Below are 23498 nucleotides of genomic sequence, written 5' to 3'. Positions count from 1 at the left end.
AGAAAATGACATGGGTGGAGTTTGAAAAAGAAATTAGGTGTCATTTTTCTCCTTTCCAGTCATTACAGGAGGCAAAGAAAGTTGCTTACACACTTACTGCTGGGCCCAATACATCCCCTCGCCAGTTTTTACAAGACTTAAAAAGAGCATTTTCTCACTTTGATGTATCTTTTGACCCCAATTCTAATGAATTTAAAACCGCCTACTTCTATGGGCTACAGAAAGACATCATATCTCAGTTGGTCCGTGAATTTGATCTTGACAAGTCCCTTGAGTGGATTGTGCATCAAAGCACAAAACTATATGAGGTACTCTATTGTCAGGATAGAGAAAGTGATAAAATGAAAGATATTAGACCTAAATCTAAAGAACCCTCAGCAACAGTGATGGAAATCAGGTCAGCCAAGATGTCCCTTGAATCTGCTCAAAGTCCAGATAAAAATAATTTGGCACCTGAACAAAGGGTTAATCAACAAAGGTCATCACACTCTGCACCAATGTTTCAATCACATGATCCTAGTAATAGGGAGAGCTACATCAGTCCTAGGTATTTAGGAGATAGGCCCAGAGACAAAATCAAGATCAAAGCAATGATGGCCCCTACCAGACATTGGGGACTCAGAGCAAATTTGATCCCAACACCATGATATATGGTAATCAGGATAGACCCCGATATGTGGATCGATTTGCTGATAATTGGAATCAACATAGGGGCCAGTACCCACAACATGAGAGACAGGACATGAGACAGAACATGAATTATACTCCACGTCAGTACAATGATTCCCCACCAGGGGACTACAACCAAAGGATGGGTGCACCCCGCTCCCCTCCACAAATGAATCAAGAGTTCAGAAACTATACCAATAGAAATCACTCACCTGAGCGGTATCAGAATAGATCCAATCAGGGAGAAAGCAATCAATATCGATCTAGGCCACAGAGAGAGGATTCTAGAGAGATGGAAAGGTTCCAGTGCCTTGAGGCCCAAGTGAAAATGTTAGCTGAACAAATAGGGAAGCTTTGTACAGCACAAAAACAGTCATCAAAGGAGGGGGCTGTTGGCCATAGCAATGACCGGGGGGCTTCTTCTGAAAAGTGACTAAGTACTCAGGATACCTACAGCGACGAAAAGACAGATTGCTCTGATGTAATTTCGCATAATGACTCTGAGATGTCTAATGATTTAAAAGTGAAGATGCCAGTAAGTGAACATGTAACAGAAAGTGCAAATACTTCTAAAAGAGAGGTATGGTTTAACCTAGAGTTAAATCAAACATTGGAGATTTGTACAAATGAAATAAGAAAACCTGAAACTCCAAAAGAACAAAGAGACAGATTTAAGAGAACTGACTCATGCGTGGGGAATACCAGTAAACAGGGAGTAAGTGGGGATGATATAATTTCTTTCCTGGGCAGTCAAAACAATGACCAAACACAGGCAGAAAAAGGAAATACTCCAAAGGAGGGTACATGCCAGTCACCTGAAGTATTCTTTGAGCCACATATTTTTGAAGAAGTTAAGAGGGCTGATACCATACTAAACGATCACAAATGCACAGAATTAAACAATGACCAATTGCTGAATGATGTTGTTACACATGTTCAGTTGGAAGGTTGTAATGTGGTCCCTGATGATACCCAGATGGATGGGCGAACAGTGGCCACACTCAAAAAAACCTCTGAACATGGAGAAATGAATAAAGTCTCTCGCGCAGAAATGGGTAAAAAGGAGGGAAAAATGTCTTTCCATTTACCAATGTGCTTAGCCAAAAGTGAAAAATGCCTGAGAAAGGTGAGTCCTGAAATCAGTAAGAATTCCCACTTCTTATGTGTATTAGAGGAAGTTGAGGACAGGTATTATACTCCCATCACTATAGAAGAAAAATGCCAAACATTTGCAATGATTGACACTGGCGCACAGGCCACAATTATGTCTAAGGAGCTAGTAAAGAGTATCAATGAAGGTAGATCCCCACAAAATCAGATCACGGTGAAGGAAAATCAAGGTCCAGTCCATAACTTTAACGGGGAGGAGGTGCCCATTATAGGTATAACTGAGGTTGACATAAAAATAGGAAAACACAGAATGAAACAAGAGGTATTAATCACATCTCTTTGTGAAATTCCATTTCTGATGGGGACAGATTGTCTGAAAAGATTGTCTCCTCTCATAGATGGGGTGAATCGAGTGCTGTGGTCCTTAACTAAATAACCATTGAGACCTAAGAAACTAAAATCACAAAACAGCAACATAAATGAATGTCACACCGTTGCCAAAACAAATGATGCTGTGGAGGTATATCTCCAGAATAGTTGCATACCTAGTGTCACTGTTATATTAATGTGTCAAGACAAAATGCAGAGCGACAATGAAAAACTACCTGTACAAATATACTTGGACCCAAGGAAAAATTGGCAGACCGCCATAGATGAGCACACATTACGTTTTTATTTAAAAGAAAAGACATGCAAACAAAATATTACTCCTAAAGCAGATTCAGAAAAACACATTACCACTCTTGCTGAAATACACATGGAAGATGAGCAACCATGGGTTCATGTTGGTATAAATGACTGTTTTAAAACAATAAAAGCCACCTTAGCGCTTGAACAGGAGAGTAGCTTCATTAATGAGAAATTTGTTGCAAAAAATAATGGAGAGGGAGGAAATCCAAAATTTAGGATTAAAAACCAGTATGTTTCTGGGTTGGACAGTCCAGACTTTGAAAACCGAATTGCAGGAAGATGCATGCTGAAAATTAGTATTGGGCAGAAAACAATTTACCATAATGTATGGATAGTGAGTGGAGCACAAAATGATTTTTACATGGGCAACGACATCATGCACAGAATGTGTATGGAGTTAGATTTCCTTAATCAAAAAATATGGTCACGCCTAGGTGGGCCGGCACCTGAATTTGAAGACAAAAGAAGGGCTTATCATTGTGCACAACTGGTTCCTTATGCAATCGAACTACAAATGAGGAAAGATACTATTATTCCTGCATTTCCAAAACAGTTTGCAATAACACTGAAGTGCAAAAATGGACAGCAGATGAAAGACTCTGATGCATTTGTGTGTCTGAATGAATCCATAAAACAGCAAGGCCTGGATTATGAATACATTCCATTGGTAGATATTGGTGAAGGGTCTGTAAGAATTATGGTAAATAACAAGGGTTGTCAAGATATTCATTTAGAGGAAAACTCCCCATTAGGAATGGCCATACAAAAATCACATTATACTGCAGATCTAAATAACATGGTGATCGGAAATATCCCTGAAAAGTATGTAGATGCCAAGGGTGAGTTGCCAGAATACCTGGACTCTCAGCCCAAAGGAATATTTAAAATTCATTCTGTGTACCCTTATGATTCAAGTGAGACAGTATGCTGTTATCAAGAGAGTTGTATAACATTTGATTTAAGTGAAAATGAAATGGAAAATCAGCCCATTGAAATGGAAGCTGACATGCCAAAACATTTAAAAGTGGCAGCTTTACAAAGAGACACAGCCACACAGCTAGAGGAAAGCGCAGAGATTCCACTACCGGAACATTTTCCGGAATTTTCCAAAATGGTAGAAGAGCAGATCTTATTAGCAGATGCGTGTGACAACGATGAGGATAGAAATGAATTGAGGAAGATATTTATGGAATTTAAAGATGCATTTGCAAAAGATGCTTATGATTGCGGGCTAACTAATTTACATGTGGCCACACTTCCGGAAGGGTGCAGCAGAAGTCCGGTATTTGTACGCCAGTATAGACTACCGCTGGCATGTTTAGAATCATTGGCAGAGATTATTAAAAATTTAGAATCGCGGAGAATCATCAGGCCTATCCATAGCACATCCAACACGCCCATTTTAGGTGTGTTAAAGCCAAATGGTCAATGGTGGCTATGTGCAAACTTGAGGGAGTTAAATAAAAGAGTACCAGTGTCCAGATGGCCACTGCCATTCATTGATCAGGGCCTAGCTCAGGTACATGGTTCAAAGGTGTTTACCACATTAGATCTCACCTCTGGATATTGGTGCGTCCCATTGGCAGAGGAGATACAGAATTTATTTTCCTTTACATTTGACAGAACTCAATACGCATGGGTTAGAACTCCGTTCGGGTACGTTAATAGTGGGAGTGAATTTGGAATATTTTTGAGGAAGGCCATGCCTGATGCGGCAGAAAGAGGAACCATAGTTTATGTGGATGATGTCCTGATAAAAAAGTTTAAAAAACCATTTTGATGAAATAAGACATGTGCTTGGCCAATTGCAGAAAGCAGCTGCCAAAGTGTCTTTACAAAAAGCACAATGGTGCAAGAAAAAAGTGAATTTTCTAGGCCATGAAGTAACTGAATATGGGCTAAATCCACAAAAGAAGAAAATAGAGGCCATACAAAAACTAAAAGACCCTAAAAATGTGAAAGGGGTAAAACGTTTATTAGGAATGACAGGATATAACAGGAAGTTCATTGAAAATTATGCTGAAATAACTCAACCATTAACTAAACTGCTAAAAATTAATACACCCTGGAAATGGGAAAAAGAGCAGTCTGAGGCTATGGCTAAATTAAAAGAATGTCTTGTAAAGGCACCATGTTTAGCATATCCCATAAAGGACAGGGATTTCTTTATAGAAATAGGTTTCTCTGAACATTGTATGTCAGCAGTGTTATCACAAAAACATGATGTGAATCACCAAACCATTGCCTATGCAAGTAAAGCATTTTCCCAAGTTGAAATGCAATTGAATGAATGTGAAAAGGCACTATTAACCACTGCGTGGGCGCTACAACATTTCCGCCCCATTGTTCAGGGAGAAAAGGTGATTATTGAAACAAATCATCAATCTTTGCAATTCTTAGAGAGTAAAAGAATTAGGTCAGGTAATCTAGCGCCGTCCAGAATCACTTCATGGACGCTAGCATTACAAGGTTTTCCTGTAGAAGTGAGATATGGCCAAAATAAAAAGAGCCCAATTGCTCAAGGTTTAGCAGATTTACATGACTGTGCAGCTGAACAAGCATCACACGAAATGGAGATAGAACCTAATTTACAGGAGTTTGATCAATCACCACACAAAGCTTTTGATGAAAAAACATGCAAGGACTTGCCAACTGTATATGTTGATGGTTGTGCTTTTCACATTGAAAATGACAGTAATAAACAATTAGTGTCAGGAATAGGAAATGTCTGGTTGAAATGTGAAGGTATCCCCAGCATAGGGATGAGAATTGGAGCTAGGAGCAGTCAAGTAGCGGAATTGGCAGCCATTTATAAAGCAATTGCTACTGGAATTGATAATAAATTCAGTGAAATTGTCCTGGTGACTGATTCTGACTATGCACGAAATAGCTTTGTGGAATATCTACCTGGCTGGAAAGCGAGAGGCATGATTACATACAACAAAAAGCCCTTAAGCATGGAAAAATGATACAAGCCATAGACAAATTGGTGTCAGAAAATAATTTGACAATATACTGGAGAAAACTTTGTGGCCATTTAAAAACTCCAGGAGAGGATAAAGAGGGGAATGATAAGGCAGACCACCTGGCTAAAATTGGGGCTGTGATGGGAGAATTGCTACCTATTGAACATTTACTGGGTGAAATACAGATTGATGCAGTAACACGTTCTAAAGCACCAGAGGAGACAGAACAATCAGTGGCACAATGGAGTTACAACACCCCAGACCAAGATTTGATTGAGGCACAAAAGAATGATGGAATTTTGGGAATCTATTATAACCATTTGATAGATCCTGGACAAAATCCTTTAACAGAAGATAATTGTGTGGGAAAAGAGTAATTGAGGGTGCTATTAAAGAATAAAAAACGAATTAGACTACAGGATGGACTCATGGTTAGAGAGTCCATAACAGGACAGATACAATGGGTGGTACCCCTTTCATTTAGAGGGCTAATGCTACACCATGCACATGATGCCATAACTGCAGGCCACAGAGGTTCACAAAAAACATTGGAAATACTAAAAGATTATGCTTATTGGCCACATATGCCCCAAGATGTGGAATTGTATACTAGAGGATGTCTAGTATGTGCCCAATTTAAACCTGCTTCACCAATGCACAGAGCTCCACTAATGAAAAGAGGCCTAACCCTTCCATGGTCAGATTTGCAAATAGACTATGTAGGGCCTTTAAAAAGGTCAGGCAGAGGAAACCGTTATATTTTGAGTGTGGTATGTTTGATGTCGAAGTGGATTGAATGTATTCCTGCACCAGATTGTAGTGCGCAAACAGCAGCCACATTGCTAGTGAATCATGTGTTCTCAAGGTTTGGGTTGCCACAAAGAATTGAGTCAGACAGAGGAAGTCATTTCACAAGTCCTCTAATGAGCAAGGTATGGCAAATACTGGGTGTGAAAAGTAAACTACATATCGCAAATCGGACGGCTTCTTCAGGTGGAGTTGAACGGGGTAATAGGTCTGTTGTGGACATTTTAAAGAAATTTGTAGCTGAAGCAGGTTCCAGCTGGGATTTACGTTTACCGTTGGTTTTGATGGCAATCAGATCAACTCCTGCCAAAGCAACAGGTATTAGCCCACATGAGGTCTTGACAGGTAGGAAAATGGTGTTGCCGCAAATCCTGCTATACAGAACACATGAGCAAACACTTGTAAGCGCATCTACAGTTCATGAATACATTGATGAGCTGAGGAAGCATTTACAACATGCATTTGCTTTTGTACAGAGAAATCTGGAAAGGGCTGCTGAAAGTGCTAAAACATATTATGATAAAAAGTCAACAGTAAAGGAATATTGTGTAGGGGATCAGGTGTATAAATTTCATTTTGGAAAAAGTAAACAGAAAAATTTCAAATTCCTAGCAGCCTGGCAGGGGCCATTCCGAATTATAGATAAAGTCTATCCTGTAGTTTATAAAATTTTAAAGACTGAAGGTGAAACAGCAACAGAACAGTTTGTGCATGTAAACCAAATCAAGCCATGTCATCCAAGACATGAGATAAAAAATCTGGAGCGTGTAGAAACAGATAAAGTCCCTTGAACACAAAAAGGTAAAATAAATGGGTACAGTCAGGAGGCAGTGACAGAGAAGTTAAATAAAGATGGTTGATTATAATGGTACATAAACACTGTAATATATGTAAATATATATATAATATAAAAAAATAGAAGCTGAAGTTTATGGAGTTGGTGTGCAGAATGAAAATGAATTAAATATTGAATGTTGTTTTATGTATGCTTGTTCTCTATAACCTGTGCTTAATTTCAGAAGGCGAAAGAAAAAGGGCGAAATGTTTTACAAAGCATGTTTTATTTTTGGCAAAAGGGTGAAGTTAATATTGTGCTATATAATTAATCTGTTTCTTTTCTATTTGATTTAGAATATTAACATATTTGTACCGGAGGTCACGGGAGACGATGGAGTTCTGGAGCCCACGTGGACGGATTCCGGAAAAGCCCCGAAGGGGGGCGAAGACCAAGGCTGGAAAGCGATCAGCAATGAAGATGACACCAACAATATGGTTAATGATGATGATATTCGGAGGGATCTTCAAAATTCAGAAGCACAGGTTGTCATTGAACCTGGACCAGCATCTGGTATCGCGGTAGAAGAGGCACCAGGATTCATCATGAGTGATAGAAGGATGATTTTCCAGAATATCTACATACCGTTGAATCCTGAGATTTTGATTGAAAAACATTTGAACCATGCCAGAATTAAGATTGAACAGACTAAAGAGTGGTTGGAAACAAGAAAAGAGGACTCTAAGCAGTCAATAAGAGATATATTGATGCAATTGGAAAAAACATTTGTGAATTCAGCAGACATTAAGAAGAGGAGAGGAAAAAGAGGAGCGGTGATGCTCACGATATCATTGGTAATGTCTATAGTTGGAGCCATTATAGGTACCACAATATCAACAGCCGATGCCATTTCGGTAGGAACGCTGAGTACTAAAGCGCAACAACTGAGTGTTGACCTAGAAATAATACAAAAAACATTAGATGGGATTAGAGGGGGATTGGATGAACAAGTAAGATTCATAAATGAAACTGCAATCATTCTAAATGAACAAGTGGATGTGATGCAACGGGCGACTAAGCTAATTATTAAGCGTGACAGAACTTTAAATGAAATATTGAATATAATGAGTCCTGTTGATAGACTATTCACAAATTATATGAGAGAAGTTCAAACTGCAGTTTCACAATTGATTCAAGGACATATTCCCTTGTATTTTGTTTCACAGGATATTATTCATCAAATGATAGAAAGATTGACCAGGAGGGAAATTGATGTGGTACCGATAAACATTGCATTTGAAATGGGTAATGCAATGCCATTATATGTGGACCTGGAAAGGTTGGAGATTGGGTTTTTACTATGCATCCCATATGTAGCTCCTGAACTTATTTATCAAACCAAGTGGGTACACAACGTGGGGTTTTGGCAAGAGGACACATTTATTAAGATTAAGACTCCAGATGTGGTGGCGTTTCAGTCATGGGAGCCTGAAGTTTACTTAATACCAAACTTGGAAACCTGTGTCAAATTTAAAGAACAAAATTACATGTGTCCAGGTAAACCGTTTGTTCCTGATGCCACAGATGCTATTTGTGGTTTGAAATCTGACCCAAGTATATCAGAAGGATGTGAAGTGATCATTAGCAATATGGGGAGTGAAGAACTGGCACAGGCTAAGATGGTCAGAGGTAAATGGTTGGTCAGCACCTATTTAAAGAACATGACAATAGTACATTTGAATCATGGAACATATGTGGTTAAACAGGCGAAATATAATGTTTTTTACTTACAGGTTCCGAAGGATACAATTGTGTCAATTGGAGGGTTAACACTGTTTCACGTGACAAATGATATTTGGGAAAGCCAAGTAGAAAATATCATTTTTTTTCAAAGGGACACATTTCCAATAGATCCGGATGTGGAGTTTTTATTGAATCATAAAGAAAAACATGTAATGAAAATGAATCTGAGAAAAAACAATATTACAGTTAGTAACTTGGGTATAATGGAGGTGGAAAGATTTAATTGGGGAGCATGGGGGGAACGTTCAATAGTGGGTTTAGCTGTCCTGGTGCTAATCATGGGTGGATGGTTGATTGTGCTATCAGTAAAAATGAAAATGTTGCTAATCTTAGTAACTACGTCAGAAAGAGAAAGATATCCCAATACGCATAGATTTTAAAAGAAGAACGTGGGCCAGTTGTTTTTTCTAATTGGCTTGGATCGTAGCCAAATTTTTTTTAAAAAAGGAGGGAATATGTAAGATTATTTAGCATGGTGCATTGCTATAATGCGGTACAGTAAGGCATGTGTTGCCAGTGTGACATGGACATGTAAATGAAAACAGGCTATTCACTCAAAAACGATTTCTACATCTAAAATGCAAATCATTTTTTTTTCACAGTTAAAAGCATATATTTTTTTTTTCACCTGAAATTCCTCTGTTGCAGGAGACACATTTGAGGAGTAATGAACTAACCTCATTAACAATACTAACATGATTCTAACTCATTAATAATATAATGTGTTCTCCAGTGCAAAATGAGATGGAAAAGACAGGCTCTGAAAGTCATTTTAAACGTGCATCCAGATTTTTTCTCTTTGCTTCTATCTGTGCTCTGTCCACAGTATTTGCAGGAAGCAAAGACTTGAATAAGCAGGTAATCAGTTTTGTTACAGTTGCAACTGTATAAGCCAAGCCATTGTTGAAAGTAGGAGTATGGGACATGATGAATTTTTATTGGATGCACGTCACATTAAGGGAGATAACAAGAGTTTTCCTGTAGAATCTCGGGGAAGAAAAGAGGGAGAAGACATTTTTACACAGCTCGGAGAAAGACCTGGCTGGTGGCTGGGGAGTTTCCTGATTGAAAAAGCAGATCCCAGTGCACTGCTGCAGAGACTGGGAATTCCAGTCAATAAGCCCCGGTTTGAGTGCCGGCAGATGCTCGTCCTTGCTGGGGTTCTTTAAGAAAAAACCATTGAGCCACTTCCAGAAGGCGAACAGCCGAAGAATTTCACATGCTGGACTGGCTTGGTAATTATATTGCAGAGTGCGGTGGCAGTGTGTTTGTGTGTGAAACTATTCAGTCAGAGTAGAAGAGGGAATTCCAGTGTTTTATCAAAATGTTTAATGTTGCAAATTGAATATGTTCTCGCCGCTCTCTTCTCATTGTGTTACAGATAATGTTGTTACTGTGCAATTTCCATTTATTTCTGTAAAAAGAGTAAGATCGTGTTGAAATGCAATTTTTTATAATACACAAAAATATTTGAAAGCAGACGGGTAGTGTGTTTTATTTTTCTCTTTTCTTTGTGCATCTACCATTATAGCACTGATAATATGGGAAGATGTTAGACAGTGCAATTGTCATTTTTAAGGTAGCTAAAAATAAGACTTGGTGGTAGCTGTGTGCACGATTCCATTCAGCATATAAGTGTGTGTGTTTTTTGAACGGAACATAATAACATAATGAAATAGCCTGCTGCTGGAGGTACATGAGTCAGCAGAAAGAGAGGCCCTGGACATAGTTCACTGATGTAGATAGGTTTGTGATGAATACCACATGTTAGCTCGCTGTCGTAGATAAGTCAGTGAGAACAGCCCATGGTGGCACTCCAAATGAAAATGTGGTGTTCCTGAAATGTAAGGATGAGGCCTCTCTAGTGATCACACGAACAAATTAAAAAATTAAACAAAAATAAGGGGTTCTGGATATTGTGGCCACATATAAAACAAAGGAATTATGCTCACCAGAAATACCACCAATAACGCATACCAACATAATGTATACCACTAAATGTATCTGTGTGCTGAAATAATGTATGTATACTGTAGTAATATATACCAAATCCAATCTGAATGCAAAGAGTGATTATTACTGAATTATTTTCATTTTTGGCGGTAAGAAAATACCGCTAGGCCCCAAATCTATACAAAATACCCAACACTTCCCACACCGTGAATTTGTCTAGTTTCTCTCAATTTGTGCATTTGATTCTTATTCAGCTTGCCACCTGCCTACGCTGCCTTATTTTGACCTTTCAGAGACAGGATATTCTGTTCTTAAGTTTCAATTATATGTAGCTACTGTTTGTTCCTTCTATTGTTATGATCTTGGCTATCCTGACACGAGTTGCATATGCCGAGTTTCGATTCAGCCATTGGTTCTCATTTTGCTAGAATATGAATCTCTGCTCCTTCCACCTTTAGTAACCTAGGTTGATTCTGCTTCGTTTGCAAAGTGGAGTTACACTTATAATACTGTGCTTCGTTTTGAGGTATATTATGTATAATGGCGCTTGCCGCACTATTCTTCAACTTAGCATTGCAAGCCGCATCGTTTTCTTAGCTTTCTTGCGGTTCCAAGCATATGTACAAGTGTTAGCTGGTTGAATATCTTCATCCTGTTTACAGCTTGAGCTTCTTTGTATTTCAACATTGTTCTCCCCTTTTAGGTTCACAATATCCTTATTCATGGCGTTTCATCTCTGGGTGTCATTCTCGGGTTGTCATTTCTTCTACTTGTATGTCAGTCCGGGTCCTTATGACGTCACCATTCGTCTTCCATTCAGACCTTTTTGGTTTCTTCCAGGACTGTACTTAGCCAATCTTCATTTCGTCTCATTTGCTGGTAAGGTTTCCTTAATGGATACCTCACTGTCCATGGGTTTCTTGGTATTGGTACTTGAATAGGTATTGCTCTTCTGATAGTACTGGGCAGAGCCCTACTGCGGCTCTCTGCTGATTTATCTGCTCATCATGTGTCACATATTTTGGTGTGAACATTCCTGGTACTTCAAAATGGGCGACTGGAGTGCAGTTTTTATTTTGGACCTCCTCTACACTCCAACTCTCTCTTCGTAAATACCTTCCTACTCAAGCTCTTCACTCCTCCACCTCCAACTCCCTCAGGTTCAGTCGCTTCTCCAAGCAACAAGTTAGTGGTAGATCTCTTTCTTCAGCTGGGACCTCCCTCTGGAACAGCCTCCCTGCCTCTCTGAAACTTGAGGAGAACCATCTCTGGTTCCGGAAGCACCTTACGACCTTCCTCTTTGCTTCTGCCTCCTCTTTTCCACTCCCCTGCTGATTTCCTGTCTGATACTGCACTGGTCACCTGGCTACCCTCTGATTCGGGCCCAGTTCCCTGACCGCCCAGTTGCATACCTGCACTACCTCTCGGCAACACTCGCACTTGGGTCTGTATTTGTAACCCTACAGCCCCCCTTACCTGCACTTTTGGACAATGCTGTCTTCACTTACCCTTACACCTGCCACCAGATGGCCACACTTCTTGTTATTGTTTTGATCCCATGTACAGCACTGCGCCCTCCTCTTTCTCCTGGCACTTTCCCCCTCCCCTGCACTTGCACAAGCTCAAAGTGACTTGGCTGAATAAGTTTGTTGTCTATGTCCTCCCTCTGTTCCCCCTTGGTATGGTAATGTTTATTTATATAGCGCCTATACAAAGACCAGTGTTTCAAAGTGCTTCCTTGCCTCATCATAAATGCCATATAATATCGTATCATATACCTGGATGGTGGCAATGTCTTCTTATAAGGCCTTCCGGCAGTTCCCCATGCTCCCCTAAGATGTGTACAGCATGCAGCAGCACGACTCATCAAAGGACTATTCATATTCGACAACATTACCCTTACCGTCAGCGAACTTCACTGGCTCCCAATACAAGCCTGTATCATATGCAAATCCTGATGCATCATCTACAAGGCTGTCACTCTGAAGTCATCAAGCTACCTCACTGAGAAACTCAGCATCTCTGGAGGACAACGATACACCAGAAGGACATGTGCAGACTTGAACTCCGCCGGTGCAGCAAGGAAAAAAACCAGAATACAGGCTTTCTCTGTCTATACCCCTAGACTCTGGAACCTCCTCCCCATCAACATCCACCACCCCTTGTTTCTACAGTTCCGGAAGGAGCGCAAGACCTCCCCTCTTCAAGGAAGGATTCCTCCCTAACACCTAGGTTCATTCACCATCCACTCTCCACCATACCTGAGGCTTGGTGATCTGATCCCCATTGTTTCCTCCCCTTGTTACTTGTAGACCCCATTGCTGACAATTGTCCCCCCTCTATTGTTGTTAGATTCCCACTCCCTTTTTTCTCTGCTCCCTAATCGTGTCCTTCACCCTTTGATTTTAAGGCACTCAGTTGCTTCCTGAAACTAGGTCCACGCTCAATAAATACCCTAATAATAATAATACAAATAATAATAATACAGTTTGAAATCAGTTTTGCAGGGTAACACATGAAAATATATGAAAGATCAAAGTCGCTGACAGTGCATATGAGAATTTTACAACTCATTTTTAGAATGACTTTACCCACACTATATGCCAGTTCATAAATCATTCAGGCTGGCTGTGCCCATACATGCCCATGAAGGCTGCACATATATTTGATTCAGTAAAAAAATGTTGCTAAAGGGACGTTATGGTTCAGTTGAGCTACTAAAAACCGATGAAATTCAGTAAAAAAACCTTGTTAAAGGGACGTTATGGTTCCAAGTAAAACCGAAAAACCCCTGAAATTCAAAAGTTAAGGTAAGCTAAGGAACCATAAGTCGCGCCACCACCGTGCATTGCTAAGACTAACACCCAGGACATCAAAGATGACATCACAAATGTCATTGATGACATCACTGATGACATCACATGTGTATTTAGTTTTCTTTTCTTGCTTGCGGACAGTACGGACAGGTATGGTGCCGTTAGGAGATCTCCATTTTGGTTAATTGTGGACATTCTGGACACCGAGTGTGTTCTAAGAACAGTTGCATCTTCCTTGCCAACAGTACTTCAAATATTTTCTTACAGTAATTCACTTGGGGTTCACTCACAACATATGCTTTGTATGTATGAAGATGATCAGTAAGGTTATCTTCACTTTTGTATAGTTCTGCTGTTTTCTTATTACTGTACTTTCCCTGGATATGCTCATATTTGTATACATTTTATTCACACTACTTTCCTTAGGGTGCACTCACAATATGTGATACATGTACATGAAGATAATCAGTCAGTTTATGAGCATTGTCTGGTAATACTGCTGTTTTTTGTTTACTTCACTTTCCCTGTATTTGTTCATATTTTTATGTGTTGTTTTCTGTTTCTGTTTTGTTTGCAATATTGCAATTATGTAGTAACTGGGTTTTATTAGCTACTTCTTAAATGTATCACAGTACCAAATCTCTAATAAGAAAGCATTTATCATTTTACTATTCAACATGGCAAGATTATTAATATTGCACCTCCATCATGTATGCTCCAAACAATGGGCCTCATTACGAGTATTGCGTAATGGGTTAACGGGCTCCGCTAAAGGAGGCGGACCCGTTCATCCCATTATGCAAAATTACGAGGTCCCCTCGCGGGACCTAGTTAGGACGCCTGGTAAAACCAGGCGTCGTTACCGGGTCCCGCGAGGGGCACAGGGAGCAAACAACGGCCCGCTCCTAATCGGCCCGTTGTTTGCTCCCTCTCTCATTCCCATTGAGCCCTATGGGGGCTCAGATGGGAATGGGGAAGGTCCGGGCCTGGGTTCCCAGAGGGAGGAATTACCGGGCCCTCCATACTCGGAATGGCCCGGTAATTCCCCATTCTGGGAACCCGGTAAAGGAGCCCGGTTTGGCGGCAGCCATGGAGCTTATAGCTCCATGACTGCCGCCAACGTCGTAATGAGGCCCAATGCCTATATTTCTACATGAGTATCTAGGTATACTAAAGAACTTCATAATAGAATGCTATTCGTAACACTGCATTGCTTAATGCATTACATACCTCATGATATTTATTCCAATGACCCTTGACACTTTTATATCAACATTACAATGAGAATACCTTGTACAGACTTTTCATGAAAAGTAAATACACATGTGATGTCATCAGTGATGTCATCAATGACATTTGTGATGTCATCTTTGATGTCCTGGGTGTTAGTCTCAGCAATGCACGGTGGTGGCGCGAGTTATGGTTGACTTAGTTTACCATAACTTGCGAATTTCAGGGGTTTTTCGGTTTTACTTGTTGCTGCTGCTGCTGTGTCTGTGCCCCTGCTCTTGCTGCCTGCATGCACTCCTCTGGCAGGGGTGCAGTTGTCGTGGTGGCCACCCCTGCTGGACGTCTGACTCCCGACTGTGGCAGGGATGTGTCCTCCATCAGCCTGGCCGCTGGGTCAGAGGCAGCTCCACAGGGTACCCAGGTGATACATGGGTGGGAAGATGGCATGGAGGACGACTAGCCCATAGGGTGTTCAGGTGAGGAGGGGGTCAGAACAAGGTCCAGCAAATGGACGAATCCAGCCCTGGTGACCAGTCACAGTAGGTCAACGCGGTCAATCAATGAGGCATTCGAGATGACGTACAGTGTCTTCCCGAAAACACTGCAGGTCACCTTGCATGCCGCGTTGACGCAACGCCATCCCACTCAGGACAGGCTCAACCCGGTCCCGGATAGCCACGTCCGCAGGGAGAGGAAGGCCAGTTGTTGTAAGCAGATCCCCTCCCTGAAAACAGGTCTGGATGCAGTCACAGGATCGGGGACAGGATTACACACAGCCACCTCCGCGGTGGCCTGTGCTGCCTCCTGTCCCTGCCCCTGCACAGCACCACTAGCACCAGTGGAATCCCCACCTCCAGACCCCATGTGTTTCCCTTCCACGGCCTCCTCCTCCACCAAACCCCCCAACAACCTGGATGACTCTGTGCCATCTTCCTCCGTCGGACCCTCTGGGGTCTCAGCTGTCCCTTCTGCTGCCGAGGAGTCCACCTCCAACCTCTGCCTCTTGGACCTACCCTCGGCAGCTGCGGCCTGGGATGCGGCATCAGACTCCTCACTCCACGACAAGATGGCAACCTGGGAGGGGAGCCGGGCCTTGCATCTCCGCCTGGTGGTGCGATCCTTGCCGCTCTGCTCCACAGCACCCTCTCCGCCCTCTTCATCAGTTGATGCTGCAGACAGGGAGAGATAGAACACAGGCATCAGGGCACTGGACAATGGACTGATACATACATTACAGTTGTACATGAGTGTCAGTGTCAAACTTCAGACATGGCATCACACTCCCCAACACACATGTCATTTCAACTCACACACATGAGCAATTCAACAGAATTATTCCACCAGGCTGCATCATCCATACACAAACAACAGCACGAGCAGCCGAAGGTGAGCCTGATGTCACATGAAACACGGGGAGTGCACAACACATGCACACAGCCCACTACACTTACATGCATGTGTACATCTCCACCAACTGTCGCAGTGATGAGATTGCCATCCATGTCACATCTGCCATTCAGCCTTCTACATGTCACTGTCACATGCATCCATGTGTGACACCACAACCATGCCAACGTACATACATAGTAATTCAAACATGTGTGTTCCCACACCTGCATTTGGCCTGCATGCTTACCAACACGTACACCATCCACATGTCTCACACATGAGAGGACTCACATGTGTCAGCCTCACGCCCCTGTACATACACATCCATACATAGCCCTACAAAAACACATGTGCAACCTGCACACTACTGGCACACCACAACACGCACAGCATCCAATCAGTATGCATGTACACTTACCGCTCAACTCCAGACGGGTCTGCCTCTCAAGGATCTGGACGTGGAGCGCTGGGCGTGTGCATTCCAGGACCCTCATTTGGTGGTCCAACAGGTGGCCCCGGCACTCCTTGGCATCCGCTGCCTTCAAGAGGTGCTGGGCCTTGTCGAGGGTCCTGGACCTGAAGTCCTCCCTGCGCTTCCGAACATGTTTGATGTTGCGGACTGCCACCCCCTCCTCGTTGATGGCAGTCACGATGTCCATCCAGATCGCGAACTTCCAAAGAGGGCATCATACTGCCCCAGGACTTGCTCCACCAGGACACCAACTAAACTGGCACTGAAGCTGGTGGCCCTCTGCCTCTCTGGCTGGGGGTTGCCAGTGGTGTCAGATGGTGTTGTGCCAGACATGGCAACCCCAGAGGCAGGTGTGGGTGGGCAACTGGGTCCTGGGGCTCGGCTGTGGAGCGATGGTATCCCAGTCGGGAGTCTTCAGTTCCAGCAAGGGTGGTCACAGCAACTGCACCCCTGGCTGACGTGCAGGCAGCAAATAGCAGGGCACGTGGGCAGCAGGCAGTCAGGCAGCAGCATATGGCAGGTGGGAGCGTGCTCGGGGCTCTGGGGGGCGGGAAAATGGCCTTTTGGGCAGGTGTGTGGTCTTCCGTGTGTATTCGCGTGGCCAGCTTGATACGGAGTGATTTGGCACATGAAAAAATTGCACGTCAGCGTGTAAGTCGAGGAAAGGCCCTTAGCGCGTAAGTGCGTCAATGACATTAGGCGCGCAGGCGTTGCCCACAACACGGGTGCATAGTGAATCAGCACGTGAGAAAACTGCATGTCACCGTGCTATTGGAGGAAAGGGCCTTAGTGCGTAAGCGCGTAAGTGACATTTCACGTGTGGTCTGGCTTAAAAGGTACGAGTATAACGCTATTTCCTTGAACGTGCTTTTTGTGGAGAGCGAGCGTGTGTATATTGTACTTCTTGTCGGTTCACACGCGATTACTTCACAACGTTTCCAGTTTGTACTTCCTGTTTCCTCAGACTGCGTTCTTTTCTTCTTTTGGCGGGGGTGTTGCCTACGCGTGTCTTTTTCACGTTCTTTTTCAAGGCAGACGGTGATTCGCGCACCTATTTTCCAATTCTGTTGCCCCTGTGTGTCGCGTACCCCTTCAGAGGTCATTGTAGGCTGCGTGTAACACGCGTACGCTTATTTTTGTGTTTCTGGGTGCCACAGCGTAGTGCAGGTTTATTTTTCCACGCACGTGGTCTACCAGGGGTTGCGTGCACGTGTGATTTTCTTTTGGGGTGCCTGTGCATTGCGTGACCCGTAATCTTCCCCCAGGGGTCACATACAGCCTTGTTAGAGCACTACGGCATGAATTCCATCTAGTACCCTACCCCTTTCACCCCAATTGCCCAGGACAATTGTTTGCTGCAACTCCCATACGCACAACATCAGTGCCATGGTTGGGAGGTGACCAAGCAGTAAGGGAGGCAAAGGTGGCCGACCTTCAAAAGGTGGGTGTGGTGGGCGCGGTAGGGGACGTGGCCAGTATTTGCAGGGTGCCCCTAGACCCCGTGTGTGGAGGACCAATCAGGCACACCCATGTCCCCCCCATGGTTGTGGGAAACGTAGCTGACACCATCCCAGCTCAGCCCTTGTAGGACCGGCCCATTTTGGCACCTGAACTGACACAGGATGACTCCCAAGCTGACTTCCAGGTCAGCAAGTCTAAGCCACGTTTGGCGGTGCAAGTTGCTGTCACCAGGCCACGTGGATCTGGGGCAGCAATGCCATCTGCTGCCCCAAGTAGGCAGGGTGGGGAGGGTGCAGGGGTGCTGCAGCTCTATCCACCCCAGCTCTGAGTCTCCCAGCCGGGACAGTGTCGGTCCAGGTCCATCAAACCGACGTCACCCTGCAGCCAATGCCTGCACCAAGACATATGGTCATTGTGCATTTGCACACTTCTAGTACCCAGTCCACCTGCGCTTCTGCCCCTACTGACCAGAGCGGCATAAGCCACTCAGGATCCACGCCTCCTTTGAAAAAGAAGAAGAAGGGTGCTCTTGCACTACAGGCTGAGACCCCAGACACGGCTACACACTCCGGCACGTCAAGGAAGCCTAGCTTTAATGATGCTGAACTTGATGCACTTGTGGCCTATGTGTCGGCACATAGCCGCGAAATGGTGGTGACTGCAGGGTGCAAGACCACACCTGGTCAACGTAGGGCACACTGGATGACCATCGCGGACCACATTAGTGCCCTTGGATTTGTGAGGCGCACAGCTGATGATTGCTACAAGCGGTGGAATGACCTGAAACGCAGAGCAAAGAACAAGCTGGCCTCAAATCATGCCTCTACTCTGGTGACTGGCGGTGGGTCTCCACTAGAGGACAACCAACTCACTGAACATGAGTCTGTTGCTGGAACTTTCATCACAGAGGAACAGATCCAAGGCGTGGGAGACCTACCAGATTACGACGCATTGTCCCGTGAGTGCCCATGCATGTGTGTGTAATCCATGTGTATGTTGTTTGGGTGACGGGTTCTGATTGAGTGCAAGGTGAGGGTGTGTACTCCTGAGTGGTATGGGTCACCCATGTGCTTCCTCCAAAACATTCACCGGCCTTGGATTTGGATATGACAGTATCCCTTCTGCTTACAGTAGCCAATTAGCGCCACATTACTTCAGTTGCCCTTGAACTGTCATCTTGCTACGACATTGTTCTGAATTTTTCAGTGTTCATTCAGGCTGATTGTTTCAATTCTCCCATATGTGGCATGCTTCTGTCATTGATTACACCCCACATTGGCCCACATTTGTTGCCTTGTTATGTGAATGATTAGAGCATTCAGGCTGACTGAGTATTGGCCTGCTGACATTAATTTTTGGGGCCTGTTTGAATGTGGAACATGATAGTTGTTTCCTGTCATGTTGAAGTGACCAACCATTGATGTGTACATCTGCCTACGATCACTGTATTATTGTACACTGGATGTGTTGCAGTGTGTGGCACATGCATATTTTGTCACACTATTTAGCATTTTTCATCTCATCATGTCCATCTCGCATGGATGGGTGACAGTACTCATTCATTGACATATGGCTGTACTTGTCAAATGTACCATGGCTAGGCTACATGCCATCTGTGTGCTGGCATGTGCCATGTATGTGTATTGGACATGCCACTCACAGGCTAATGTGTGATGCCAGTGCTACCCAGCATGCAGCAAATGTGTTGCTTTTCCATCTTGGTGTCCTCAGTGTCTGCTTTTTGCCTCCCCTTCCAACTCATTGACAGCGCATGCACGCCAGGGTTATTGTCATTTGGGACATGTGTAAATCATGTACTGGATCTCTGGCTTGTCAGGCCTATGTGTGTGCTATGGTGCTCATGCCTGTTTCCATTGGTTGTCTTTCATGTTTTTGCAGGTGATGACGCACTTGATGCTGTTGAGGTTGAGGAGATGGTGCAGACCCAGGAGGAATCTCAGGCACGACCGGGCACCAGTGGAGGACGTGGTGTGGTGGTGGGTGAAAACCCAATCTTATTGCAGACCATACTGTCCAGGGGTGTCTCTGGTTGCACCTCCCCAGACCACTATGATTCAGGTCCTGCATTGGATGATGAGACTTATGTGCTGTCGCAGGTGAGTGTTTCTGGCAGGGATTCTGTTCTGTCCAACCCACCTGCACCAGGGGTAAACCCTCTATGAGGATGTCAGTGTTGGTAACTCCGCCTTTGGCGGTTACAGATGCAGGGTCACACTCCACAACATCTGATCTGTTCCTGGGCCAGCAGATCAGAGGGGGAATGCAGTCCTGCAGCCTCAGGCAGTGCCGCACAGCAAAGTGCAGATTGCCTTGCCCCAAACAGGTGTGGTGCTCCCCGAAGCGGTGGCCGTGCACCACCCGGCAATACTGTATGGGAAAACTCCATGTACGGTATAGCAGCACAACAGGGAGCATCAGTTGAAATGATGGCTCAGGCAATGGAGAGGGTGGCCACTTCCATTCTCCCCCCTGAAAGGCAGATGGAGCAACAACAGCGGGCAACAGACTCCATTTGCCAATCACACAGGGAAGACATGTTGGCGTCCAACAGGGACCAACTGGAGACTCTACGGGAAGCCATTTCTGTAGAGTCACAGGGCCACAGGGAAGCCCTGAGATTAGAACTCCAGTTCCTCAGGCAGACTCTAAGTGAACTTGAGGCTTCCTGAAATTTAAGGTCAGAACAGCAGCTGGAGCAGCTCACACGTTCGCTCTCAGCTGAGCTGCAGGCAACTCGGGAGGAGATCCGGGCATCACTTGAGGCGATGCGTGCAGAAATGCAGGCAACCCATGAGGTACTGCATGGGGATCTCCGCACTATCATCCTCCAGAATCAGACCTTCAACACCCGCATGCTTGCTGCCATGGAGGACCATACCAGGGCTGCCTCCCATAACACCACCACCTCCTGATGCAGAAGCAGAGGGTGAAGAGAGCGACAGCAGCAGTTCTCCCACAATAGCGTGGCAGTGCAGGCCATGAGCCCATGGAGGTATTTTCTTTTGTGCATAATACACACAGGTGGGTGTTGGTGCGCACCCTGTCCTCGAACCTCCTGGGTGGCCTACCCCTCTGCCCCCCACATGACCATTTTTTTTTTTTTTTACAGTGCGTTGCCTTGTGTGGCTCCCGTGGGCATCCACTGTGTATTCCAGCTGGGCACATACAGACTTGTCCTGTGTTTGGGTGAGATGCTTGGGTTCCTGACACACACACCCCTCCTGCTTCCATTTCCATGGGCTTGCAAAGGGTGTGACCAAGTGACAGTGACTTACACAGTGACATTGGACTCCCATGAGCTGTGTGGGCAGTCTTCAGTCAAAACTTTGTGTACATCCCTAGTGGGGATTGTTGTTGTATTGAACACTGCATGGTGTATTGATATGTGCTTGTGCATCCATGTCTTCCTCCTTATTCACAGGTACCTTCTTCATGTCTTCACAAGGTTGTCTCCTTTGCGGATGCAGTTCATGTTGTATGCAGTACACTGACACATTTGCCTGACATCAACACTCTGCAGTTGGAAGGGGTGGATGTACTGGCTTATTCAGGTTGTAAAACTTGCACTACTTTGATTTGGTACTGTCATATTTTGGCAATGTTTCATCCTGTGTTGCTGTATTTTGTTGCTGGTAAGTATTTGGTCATGTGTGCTGTTCGTGATTGATTACAGGGAGCATATTGTCTGTGGCCTGTTTCCATTTGGGACAGTGCACTTTGTGACACTTGTGTCATGTGTTGTGCATTCCTTTGTTTGCTTTCACATTGCATGACATGCCATGGTGTGTTGGGTAGCGGAGATGGGGAGGGGTTGGGTGACATGGCGCTGTTTTCATGTTCTATTTTGCAAGGGGTAGTCATTCATGCAGCATAAATGTGTGTCTTTTTGTGACACAGCATTGGTTGTCTTTAGGTAGGTAGGGATGCACACAATGTAACACTTCCAGGTGACCAATCTCAGGCTGGTATGGTTGTGACAGTTGACTGTCCCTTATGTCATCATCATTGATTGTCAGCTGATATGTACAAGGGCTGTGTGCACTCCACAGGGGTGTGATTTTAGGTGAAGTAATTAGCCACCAGCTGCGTACGGGCTGCCTCACCACGTGCCCTTTCCCCTCCCATGCACAATGGCCGTGCATGTGGTTGGGGATGTGGGGGCACCAACATGTCCACCGGCAGGCCCCGGCGGGTTGCAACGCTGTGCAGGACACATGCTGCCACTATGATCATGCACACTACTGGGGGCGCGTATAGCAGCTGCCCACCAGAGCGGTCAAGGGAGCGAAAGCGAGACTTGAGCACTCCGAATGTGCGCTCCACTATGCCCCGGGTTGCAATATGGGCTGTGTTGTATCTTACCTCGGCTGGTGTGGTGGTGTTCGGAATTGGCATCATCAGGTGGGTGCTCAGAGGGTAGGCACTGTCCCCTGGGGAGGTGATGATGGGTATCATTAGTGGGGTTGTGACATTACTCAGTATCTGACATGCATGCATGTGCAGAGGCATTTATACTCACCAAGCAGCCATGTATCGCCATGCTGCCCAGCTTCTAGGTCCCGGTTTAGGGTTAACAATCTGTAAATGAAACTGTCATGGGTGGACCCTGGATAGTTGGCATATACTGAGGTGATGATTCCCTTGGCATCACATACTACCTACACGTTGATGGAATGCCAGTGCTTGCGGTTTCTATAGATGTGCTCAGTTGCCCTGGGAGGACGTAGAGCCACATGTGTGCAATTAATGGCACCTAGCACTTTGGGGAAGTGTGCCACCCCGTAAAAGTCCTGGACGGCAGCCTGCCTTTCTGCAGGTGTTCTGGGCAGGTATATGTGCCTGCGGACTGATGGGCGTGCAGTTATGATGGCCAACACCTGGTGTAGACAGCGTGACTGCGTGGCCTGTGAGACCCCCCCACTATGGCACTTGTCCGCTGAAATGAACCAGTGGCCAAGAAGTGCAGTACATTAGTACCTTTTCCAAGGGACTCAGTGCTTGGGAGCACAGGGTGGGTGATGTGAGGTCATCCTCCCACTCACTCACCAAGTCGACAATTATGTGAGGTGGAAACCTGTACCTCCCATACACCTGGTCATCAGGCATCCCAAAAAGGCTGCTCCTGGGTATAAGAATTCTGGCCCTGACTATCCTCCTCCTCCTGCGGTGTCCCACGACCACTGCTGTGAGGAACGGTATATTCATCGTAGCATCTGAGCTTGTTTGTTGTTTGCACGCACTTTTATGATGAGCGGGTCCGCGTGCGCCTGCTTCCTGCTGGCGTACGTGTTTCCGGATTAGCGCGTCTTTTTTGACGCATGCGTTTCCCCTGTTTA

This window comes from Ambystoma mexicanum, chromosome 11 (assembly GCF_040938575.1).
Source record: "Ambystoma mexicanum isolate Mex_15411 chromosome 11, UKY_AmexF1_1, whole genome shotgun sequence".
Taxonomy (NCBI): domain Eukaryota; kingdom Metazoa; phylum Chordata; class Amphibia; order Caudata; family Ambystomatidae; genus Ambystoma; species Ambystoma mexicanum.
This window is presented reverse-complemented; position numbering follows the sequence as displayed.